The sequence below is a fragment of the Nuphar pumila genome, chromosome 2 (genome assembly GCF_984573655.1).
Source record: "Nuphar pumila chromosome 2, dmNupPumi1.hap1.1, whole genome shotgun sequence".
NCBI lineage: Eukaryota > Viridiplantae > Streptophyta > Magnoliopsida > Nymphaeales > Nymphaeaceae > Nuphar > Nuphar pumila.
The window spans coordinates 40,694,229-40,705,124 of NC_143250.1; positions in this window are offsets into that span (position 1 = coordinate 40,694,229).

Consider the following 10,896-nt stretch of genomic DNA (forward strand, 5'->3'; position numbering starts at 1 on the left):
ACCTCAGCACTGAAGATTTTTTTTTTCTCCTTTTTCTTTTTTAGGCCTTTATTTTAGTTGATTCAATTCATTGGGTTGTAATAAGGCCGTTTTATTCTTTTATTCATTTAAGCCCTCTACGTAGGGCAACACTCTTTAGTTATTCATTTATTTAATTAATTCTTTGTCTTGGCAATAAAGAGTAGCATAGTTGTGTGTTTGAATACAAGTATATCCCGTTCTCTGAGATCGACCCGGACTCCACCACTCGTGCAAGCCGGTTTTTATATTTTTGGTGTTTGGCTTTCACTGAATTTTCATTAAAAATATTGTTTTAAAAAGGGTTTTCATAAAACTCACACCATTCATCTGTCAGGAGATCCACAAGAATTAAAAGACCAGTTAACCATCCAAATTATGTGGTGTATCTATAGGAGCCCAATGATTTCATAGATATTGAGGATCCATATTCTTTTAAGGAAGTTGTTGAGTGTGAGCAATCTTCATCTTGGATAGAGGCCATAAAAGAAGAGCTAGACTCTATGACCAAAAACCAAGTATGAGATCTTGTCAAATTGCCTAAAGGAGTCAAGCCCATAGGGTGCAAGTGGGTCTTCATGACTAAAAGAGACTCTAAAGGCAATATCGAAAAGTATAAGGCAAGGGTGGTTGCTAAAGGTTTTACTCAAATGGAGAGCATTGACTATAACGATACATTTTCTCCTAGATCAATTAAAGAGTCAATGAGGATTATTTTTGTCATAGTAGCTCATTTTGATCTAGAGCTACACCAAATGGATGTAAAAAAAACTTTCCTAAATGGTGAATTAAGTGAAGAGGTATACATGGAACAACCTCTAGGTTTCTATAAAGGTAAGTCAGACAGTTTGGTTTGCAAGTTGAAAAAGTTAATATATGGACTTAAACAGACCTCTAGTCAATGGTATATGAAGTTCACCAAAGTCATTTTGACCTTTGAATTAATAAAAAATATCGTTGATCGAGTATACCTCAAGACAAGTAGGAGTAAGTTCATAATTCTGGTGCTTTATATGGATGGGATCTTACTTGCAACCAATGATAATGATATGCTCACAAAAACCAAGCAATTTCTATTCTTCCATTTTGAAATGAAAAACATGAGAGAGGTAGCCTATGTTCTTGCCATTGAGATCTCTGGAGACAGGTCTAAAGGTGTACTAAGCATTTCCCAGAAAGCTTACATTAATAAAGTTATCAAAAGATATAGGATGGAGCATTGTGCTCCTACTATGACACCCATATTAAAAGATGATAAATTGAGCCTTAAGGACTGCCCAAAGACTGAAAAAGAAAAAGGACAGATGACCCTGATACCATATGCATAAGTGGTGGACAGCTTGCAGTACGCTTAGACATGCACTCACCCTGATATATCATTTGCAGTCGAGGTTCTTGGCAGATTTCAGTCGAATCCAGGTCTAGCTCACTGGAAGGCTGCTAAGAAAGTCATGCGCTATCTGCAAAGGACAAAGGTCTATATGTTAACCTATAGAAAAATGGACCACCTTGAGGTTATTGGCTATTCAGATGCAGATCTGAGAGGTTGTCCTGACAGTAAAAAGCCTACCACATGATACATATTTCTGCTAGCCGGTGGTGCAATTTCTTGGAGGAGTGGAAAGCAGTCTACTACTGTTGTCCACACCATGGAGGTTGAGTTCATAGCTCTATTCGAGACAACTTCACAAGCCATTTGGTTGCGAAACTTTATCTCAGGACTTCAGGTGGTTGAATCCATTGGGAGACCACTGAAAGTATTCTGTGATAATGAAGTTGCATCCTTTTACAATAACAACAAAAGTACATCTTGTAAGCATATGGAGTTGAAGTATTTTGTTGTAAAGGAGAGGACAGTGAATCTTTTGGTGTATATTGATAACATAGGGACTAAGGAAATAGTAGTTGATCCTCTTACTAAGGGTTTGTCTTTAAGATTATATGTTGAACACGTTAAGAGGATGGGTCTGTTTGAAACCCTGTAATCATGTACATTGACTTTTATGTGATCACATTTTGGTAATAAAGATATGATTCTCTCTCTCTTTCTTTTATTGGTTATGCATCAAGTTTGCTCATAAAGTTTAAGAGTTTAGCATAATAACAAATTTGGACTGATAAAGTGGACTTAAGACCTATCCACATGAACTTTCACATACTTGGGTCAAGTGGGAGAATATTGGGAAATAAAGTGTCCCTTCGTATGTGTCTCTTTCCATGCATCATACCTTTTGGTATGATGCATAGTGACCTTTCAAAGGTATCCCTTGGATACCTATATATGCCACATGATAAGCAGTGGTGTAAGTGTGGAATTTGAAGGCTTAGAGAGATTGGTCCCTGCTCGCCCACTGCTTGAAGGCTTGTACTCATCAACAAGAGCAGTTTGATTGAGAAAATCGTTCATTTCTCACATCAGCGCAATGGCAGGGACAGGTATGTGGCCCTATCTTTTTATACATGTGTTACACAATGTGTATGCTCATTCAATTCTCCACAGAAAGCACTTCAAAGGAAAAAATAAATATTATATAAAATTATTGGATCTTCATTTAGTTATTGCTACTTTGTTTTTGTATTTTTTTACTTTAGACATGATGGAGGGTTATATTTGATAGTATGAGAAATGGATGGGATGTCTTTTGGTACTTTTGAACCTTAAACATGACAGAAGAGTGATTATATAATAAGATGATGGATCATTCTTTTGTGCATGTTATGGAGGGTCTTTGTACTTGATGAAGTATGATAGTATGCCACGGAATATGATGGATCATCTTTTTGTAGTTTTTAACTTTAAACATGATAGAAGATAATATAAGAATATGACATATCTTCTTTGACAACAAAATATATGCTAACTTATAAAAGTTAAAATGTTGTCTTGACATATCATGTGTAGCTAGCATATTACCTTTCTTGTTATATCATTGTTATTACTTTTGTCCTGTAGAGTTCTGTAACCGGTCTTTACTGTTTTTGTTACTTTCCTATGCTTGATGATATGATGTTCGAGATCCACCTATTTCATGCAATAAACATATTTCTTCTTGGAGACAGGTGCTTGTTAGTTATAATGCACGGTTTGCACTTTGCAAAAAATACAAGCAATGATTCAAACATGACTACTTATTATATTATAGTCTTGTGACTTCATCTTTTCTTGTGGTTGTTTTCATTATCCACTACTTCTAGATTTTTTTTTGTTAATGATTATTAGATGTTGATGGTGGAATGGATTATTGAACTTTTCTTCTCATTAATTGTTGTCATTGATTTCTATTTGTTTATAATCCATATATTTGATGAATTACTTAATGCCGTTTTGCTTGATTTGATAAAATATTTTTTTTAATTACTATGAATATATTCGCTTCTCATTTGCTTCCTTGTAACTTCACTTTTGTTTTCCTTTCATATCCCACTTCGCTTCCCTTTTGTATCCCATTTCGCTTCTCTCTCAAATCTTCTTTCTCTTAACGTTTGTTTCCCTTTTGCTTCACGCTTCATACAATTTTGTACTGCCCGCTTATCGAATCTCTTCCCGTATCCATTTCACATACTGGTAATTATGGTTCAAAGTAATTGAGACGTGTAGATAGACCTTGCATTATCATGTTCATGGTGGTCAAGATCCATCATATGGTTCCCTCCAATCTACTCACAGTACACCAAAATTTATACAATTAATGGTATATAACAATATATTTATATTTTAATAAGTAAAGTTTTGATGATTGATTTGAATATTGATTTTGTTCATTATGAGTATGAACAAATTCATGAACGAAATAACCTATGATCAAGGTACTCTTGATATGACTCCATCTCTTTAAGCTAAACATGTATCTAAGAAAGCTAATTGTAGGTATCATTGTGTATTGTTTTTTCTTTTAGCCTTTGACACACGACGTGTTGTGGATGAGACCCCTATATGTCCTTTTGGGGGTGTATTTTTCCACGAGATATTGTTTTTGGGTTGGGAATTCTGAGTTTAATTTGAAGTAGGAGGCAAGATGATTCGTGCATCACCAACAACATAACGAGCCACAGGGTGCAAGTGGGTCTTCATGACTAAAAGAGACTCTAAAGGCAATATCGAAAAGTATAAGGCAAGGGTGGTTGCTAAAGGTTTTACTCAAATGGAGGGCATTGACTATAACGATACATTTTCTCCTAGATCAATTAAAGAGTCAATGAGGATTATTTTTGTCATAGTAGCTCATTTTGATCTAGAGCTACACCAAATGGATGTAAAAACAACTTTTCTAAATGGTGAATTAAGTGAAGAGGTATACATGGAATAACCTCTAGGTTTCTATAAAGGTAAGTCAGACAGTTTGGTTTGCAAGTTGAAAAAGTTAATAGATGGACTTAAACAGACCTCTGGTCAATGGTATATGAAGTTCACCAAAGTCATTTTGACCTTTGAATTCATAAAAAATATCATTGATCGAGTATACCTTAAGACAAGTAGGAGTAAGTTCATAATTCTGGTGCTTTATATGGATGGGATCTTACTTGCAACCAATGATAATGATATGCTCACAAAAACCAAGCAATTTCTATTCTTCCATTTTGAAATGAAAAACATGAGAGCGATAGCCTATGTTCTTGGCATTGAGATCTGTCGAGACAGGTCTAAAGGTGTACTAAGCATTTCCAAGAAAGCTTACATTAATAAAGTTATCAAAAGATATGGGATGGAGCATTGTGCTCCTACTATGACACCCATATTAAAAGATGATAAATTGAGCCTTAAAGACTGCCCACAGACTGAAAAAGAAAAAGGACAAATGACCCTGATACCATATGCATAAGTGGTCGACAACTTGCAGTACGCTCAGACATGCACTCGCCCTGATATATCATTTGCAGTCAGAGTTCTTAGCAGATTTCAGTCGAATCCAGGTCTAGCTCACTGGAAGGCTGCTAAGAAAGTCATGCGCTATCTGCAAAGGACAAAGGTTTATATGTTAACCTATAGAAAGATGGACCACCATGAGGTTATTGGCTATTCAGATGCAGATCTGAGAGGTTGTCCTGATAGTAGAAAGTCTACCACATGATTCATATTTCTGCTAGCCGGTGGTGCAATTTCTTGGAGGAGTGGGAAGCAGTCTACTATTGTTGTCCACACCATGGAGGTTGAGTTCATATTTCTATTCGAGACAACTTCACAAGCCATTTGGTTGCGAAACTTTATCTCAGGACTTCAGGTGGTTGAATCCATTGGGAGACCACTGAAAGTATTCTGTGATAATGAAGTTGCATCCTTTTCCAATAACAACAAAAGTACATCTTGTAAGCATATGGAGTTAAAGTATTTTGTTGTAAAGGAGAGGACAGTGAATCTTTTGGTGTATATTGATAACATAGGGACTAAGGAAATAGTAGTTGATCCTCTTACTAAGGGTTTGTCTTTAAGATTATATGTTGAACACGTTAAGAGGATGGGTCTGTTTGAAACCCTGTAATCATGTACATTGACTTTTATGTGATCACATTTTGGTAATAAAGATATGATTCTCTCTCTCTTTCTTTTATTGGTTATGCATCAAGTTTGCTCATAAAGTTTAAGAGTTTAGCATAATAACAAATTTGGACTGATAAAGTGGACTTAAGACCTATCCACATCAACTTTCACATACTTGGGTCAAGTGGGAGAATATTGGGAAATAAAGTGTCCCTTCGTATGTGTCTCTTTCCATGCATCATACCTTTTGGTATGATGCATGGTGACCTTTCAAAGGTATCCCTTGGATACCTATATATGCCACATGATAAGCAGTGGTGTAAGTGTGGAATTTGAAGGCTTAGAGAGATTGGTCCCTGCTCGCCCACTGCTTGAAGGCTTGTACTCATCAACAAGAGCAGTTTGATTGAGAAAATCGTTCATTTCTCACATCAGCGCAATGGCAGGGACAGGTATGTGGCCCTATCTTTTTATACATGTGTTACACAATGTGTATGCTCATTCAATTCTCCACAGAAAGCACTTCAAAGGAAAAAATAAATATTATATAAAATTATTGGATCTTCATTTAGTTATTGCTACTTTGTTTTTGTATTTTTTTACTTTAGACATGATGGAGGGTTATATTTGATAGTATGAGAAATGGATGGGATGTCTTTTGGTATTTTTGAACCTTAAACATGACAGAAGAGTGATTATATAATAAGATGATGGATCATTCTTTTGTGCATGTTATGGAGGGTCTTTGTACTTGATGAAGTATGATAGTATGCCACGGAATATGATGGATCATCTTTTTGTAGTTTTTAACTTTAAACATGATAGAAGATAATATAAGAATATGACATATCTTCTTTGACAACAAAATATATGCTAACTTATAAAAGTTAAAATGTTGTCTTGACATATCATGTGTAGCTAGCATATTACCTTTCTTGTTATATCATTGTTATTACTTTTGTCCTGTAGAGTTCTGTAACTGATCTTTACTGTTTTTGTTACTTTCCTATGCTTGATGATATGACGTTCGAGATCCACCTATTTCATGCAATAAACATATTTCTTCTTGGAGACAGGTGCTTGTTAGTTATAATGCACGGTTTGCACTTTGCAAAAAATACAAGCAATGATTCAAACATGACTACTTATTATATTATATTCTTGTGAGCTCATTTTTTCTCGTGGTTGTTTTCATTATCAACTACTTCTAGATTTTTTTTTGTTAATGATTATTAGATGTTGATGGTGGAATGGATTATTGAACTTTTCTTCTCATTAATTGTTGTCATTAATTTCTATTTGTTTATAATCCATATTTTTGATGAATTACTTAATGCCGTTTTGCTTGATTTGATAAAATATTTTTTTTAATTACTATGAATATATTCGCTTCTCATTTGCTTCCTTGTAACTTCACTTTTGTTTTCCTTTCATATCCCACTTCGCTTCCCTTTTGTATCCCATTTCGCTTCTCTTTCAAATCTTCTTTCTCTTAACGTTTGTTTCCCTTTTGCTTCACGCTTCATACAATTTTGTACTGCCCGCTTATCGAATCTCTTCCCGTATCCATTTCACATATTGGTAATTATGGTTCAAAGTAATTGAGACGTGTAGATAGACCTTGCATTATCATGTTCATGGTGGTCAAGATCCATCATATGGTTCCCTCCAATCTACTCACAGTACACCAAAATTTATATAATATATATATATTTTAATAAGTAAAGTTTTGATGATTGATTTGAATATTGATTTTGTTCATTATGAGTATGAACAAATTCATGAACGAAATAACCTATGATCAAGGTACTCTTGATATGACTCCATCTCTTTAAGCTAAACATGTATCTAAGAAAGCTAATTGTAGGTATCATTGTGTATTGTTTTTTCTTATAGCCTTTGACACACGATGTGTTGTGGATGAGACCCCTATATGTCCTTTTGGGGGTGTATTTTTCCACGAGATATTGTTTTTGGGTTGGGAATTCTGAGTTTAATTTGAAGTAGGAGGCATGATGATTCGTGCATCACCAACATCATAACGAGCCACAGGGTATATTGGGTGGTAGAGATTGCTACAGGGTACTGAGTTTGTTTCTGTTGCAAAAATCTTATTTTCATATTTCAAATATTTTTTTAGTGTATTAAATCTGTATGTCGATCGTGCAGACATGGAAAATTTTCTTTTTTAACGATTTGATTTTATTGTTTTTCAACATGCTAGTAGCTTATTAACATTTGATTGAATGCTGCCCTTCTAGGTGCACATTATTATGTGGGCAATCTTGCTATGAAAGAACATTTATAGGGATTTATTTATTTATTTATAACCCGAAGAAACCCCTCCCGGCACAAAGATCTGATCGCGCTGGCTCAGCCTGCCATATCTATGGTTGTCCAGCAGTATAAAACTCCGAGGTTAGGACCCCTGCCCTCAGGGCCTATGCAACGCGTTGGCTTGCGCAGAGGGGCAACACCCATGAGATTCAAACATTGACTGCCCGTCTAGCAGCCAAGGCCTCATCCACTACAACAACCTCCCTTGGGGCACATCTGTAGTGATTTACTAGTGTTTTTACTGGCATATTTGAATTTGGCGGTTCAGTCAACCGCTTGCTATCAAAATGATTTGTACTCATATATTGTTTAGATTGATGTTCTCTAATTTAGGCTTGAAGCAGTTTTAAAAAAATTGTTTAGAAATTTTATTTATCTCATAAAGTCCACTCAATTTATACAAAGGCCAACAAAGTGGTTTATATATACCCAACCTCCTAACTATTAATATTTGCATATAAATTTTCAATCTGTCGGGTGGGCAGCTATCTTATTTGATCTATTTATTGCACATAAGTTATTGTTTTTATGTGTCGGGTGGGTAGTTATCTTATTTGATCTATTTATTGCACATAAGTTATTATTTTTATGTGGCGGGTGGTCTGTTATCTTGTTTGATCAATTTATTGCATATAAGTTATTGTTTTTATTTGTCAAGATATGATGATGCTTGGCCTTGGTTTAAATGCACAGGTGGATTGGTGAACGAGGGAGTGGGATTGGAGGAAGGAGGGCGAGAGGAAGGGAAAGGGAGCTTAAGGGAACGTTCGGTTGGATCATTCTGATTTACTTTCTCAATTGAATGAGAAAGTAAATTTGATTTGTATAAGCAGCCCAACATAAAAAGTTAAGCTGTGAGAAAGTGAATCTCATTTGCCTTTGCAAACAAGAGTCACTTTCTAATTTGATTGAGATTCAAAATAACATGAGACCCCATGTGATTTTGAATCTCAAGCAAATCATAAAGTGATTCTGAATCATGTTTTTTGAAAGAAGCAGCGGAACATATCAATGTAACGATCCCAACTCATACTCTTTGAAAATGCGATTTTTTTTAAATCATTGCAGAAATCTTTACAGAAACTCGGGGCCTTTATAGTTTCACTTCTAATTGGATAAAACAATCAATCACAATAGTGCTTACACTTATCACCCCAAACTATAGCAACTTATTATTTATTAATCATGAAAGAAAGAGTATCTAACAATAATTGCAAATGACATATCACAGTTATTTTAATGAAATAAAAGTAAATAAAGAAAAAAACTGAGTCACGTTGTCCATCTACGATCTGTCTAGCAAGTGCGTAACACCCGTGACTATTCTAGAAGTCAGTCACTTCACTGATCACCTACGACTGCAAAAAATCATAGAAAGAGGGGGTCAAAAATTCAAAAAATTCTGCGTACAGATCCCTCTAATAAAAACAAATGAGTATAAAGAACACAGAGACGATTTCATGCAATAATTCAGAGGAATGCAATTATGAAAATTACATAATTCAATTAAGCATTCATATAATATGAAATATTTATTAAGCATGAAAAACACAAATCAATAACAGAAATCACCATGTAAGTAAGCAATATATTTAGCATGCATTAGAACTTAAATATCAGGCATCCACCAACATATAACAATTAAGGGAACAGATAAAAGATGCATTTCCTAATGCATAGCAGAAATATGCATGATTTATGTACAATGTATGAATATTTTATTATCTTTTATTAAAGCTTTATTTTTTCATATGCAATTCCTATTAAATGCATACAATTTAAGTTTATCTTTTTAATTACCTTTGCCCGCGGATACACCAAGCGGTATAATTTCTCCGAGGTCAAGTTAGGTTCCCAGGGTAGCATAACACACAATTTGTATTTTATTATTGAGTTTCAAACTTAGCCCTCGACTGAATCACCTTCGAAACATTAGACCTCAACATCTAATGTCGGGGACACTAGGGACACTCCACGCTCACAAGTGTCACTTCCTTGGTATACCAAAACAAAAATTGTATCGAACACACCACCTCCAGATAAAGTAGCAGACTCTCCCTAAAATTGTGGCTAGGAGAAAGAACCTCAATATCGGGTTCAGGAGTCAAAGTAAAACACACGAAGTTTTTGTATCTTCGTGGTCCCCCAAAACTGAATCTCTAATATTCTCATTCTTTCGATGGAAGATCCTATAATGTACATTACATTGTTCTTATTCATTATCTTTCTATTAAAAGCCAATTATTGAGTTTTGCAATTCAGCATGCAAAAGCAAAGGCAAAAGCTTGCATCTACTCCTGCGAGAACCATCACGGGACTCCTGCCTGTGAAAACACATAGAACAGTGCAATATAAAGCAATCAAAATAAATATGATTTTTGCAATGCATTTAAAATACATAAAGAAAGAGCAAACCAAAGCGCGAGGCCCACCAGGCCCATGCTGATTCATTTCGAACGTCGATGCAACGTATACAAAAATCATAACAATATGCAATGATACCAACATGATTCCAAATGCACATTCATTCATACCAATTTAACAATGTGCATGAGCTACCACAGTCATATGCATGTGTTCAACATTCATGTGAAATTGTTTTTATGTAATCACTTAACACACATGCATTCATTCATGATTCATAAGTACATGAAAATATTTATGCAAGATTGTACATGCTAAACACACATCAATTTCATGTATGCACATGCACTTGAAACCAATCCATAAATGCACGATAAATAAACATGATCCATAAATATAGGCACATGAAACTTTTCATTCATAACATGTGTTAACATCCACACACATTAACATAACCCGGATCTAGAAATTGAATTTCAGGGTTACACACATTCATATCATGCATGCACCTGTACCAAAATAAACTTTGCAATAACATGTTAACAGGCATGCATTCATATCCAACATGCTAAAATCAAACTAAAACATAAGAAGAACTCCATTCATCAGATTAAGTCCACCATACTTATGTCACATGCAAGTTTACATTCATGGATCTCTTTAAACATATGCCCCCTTGTGCAACTAATACATATGCAACA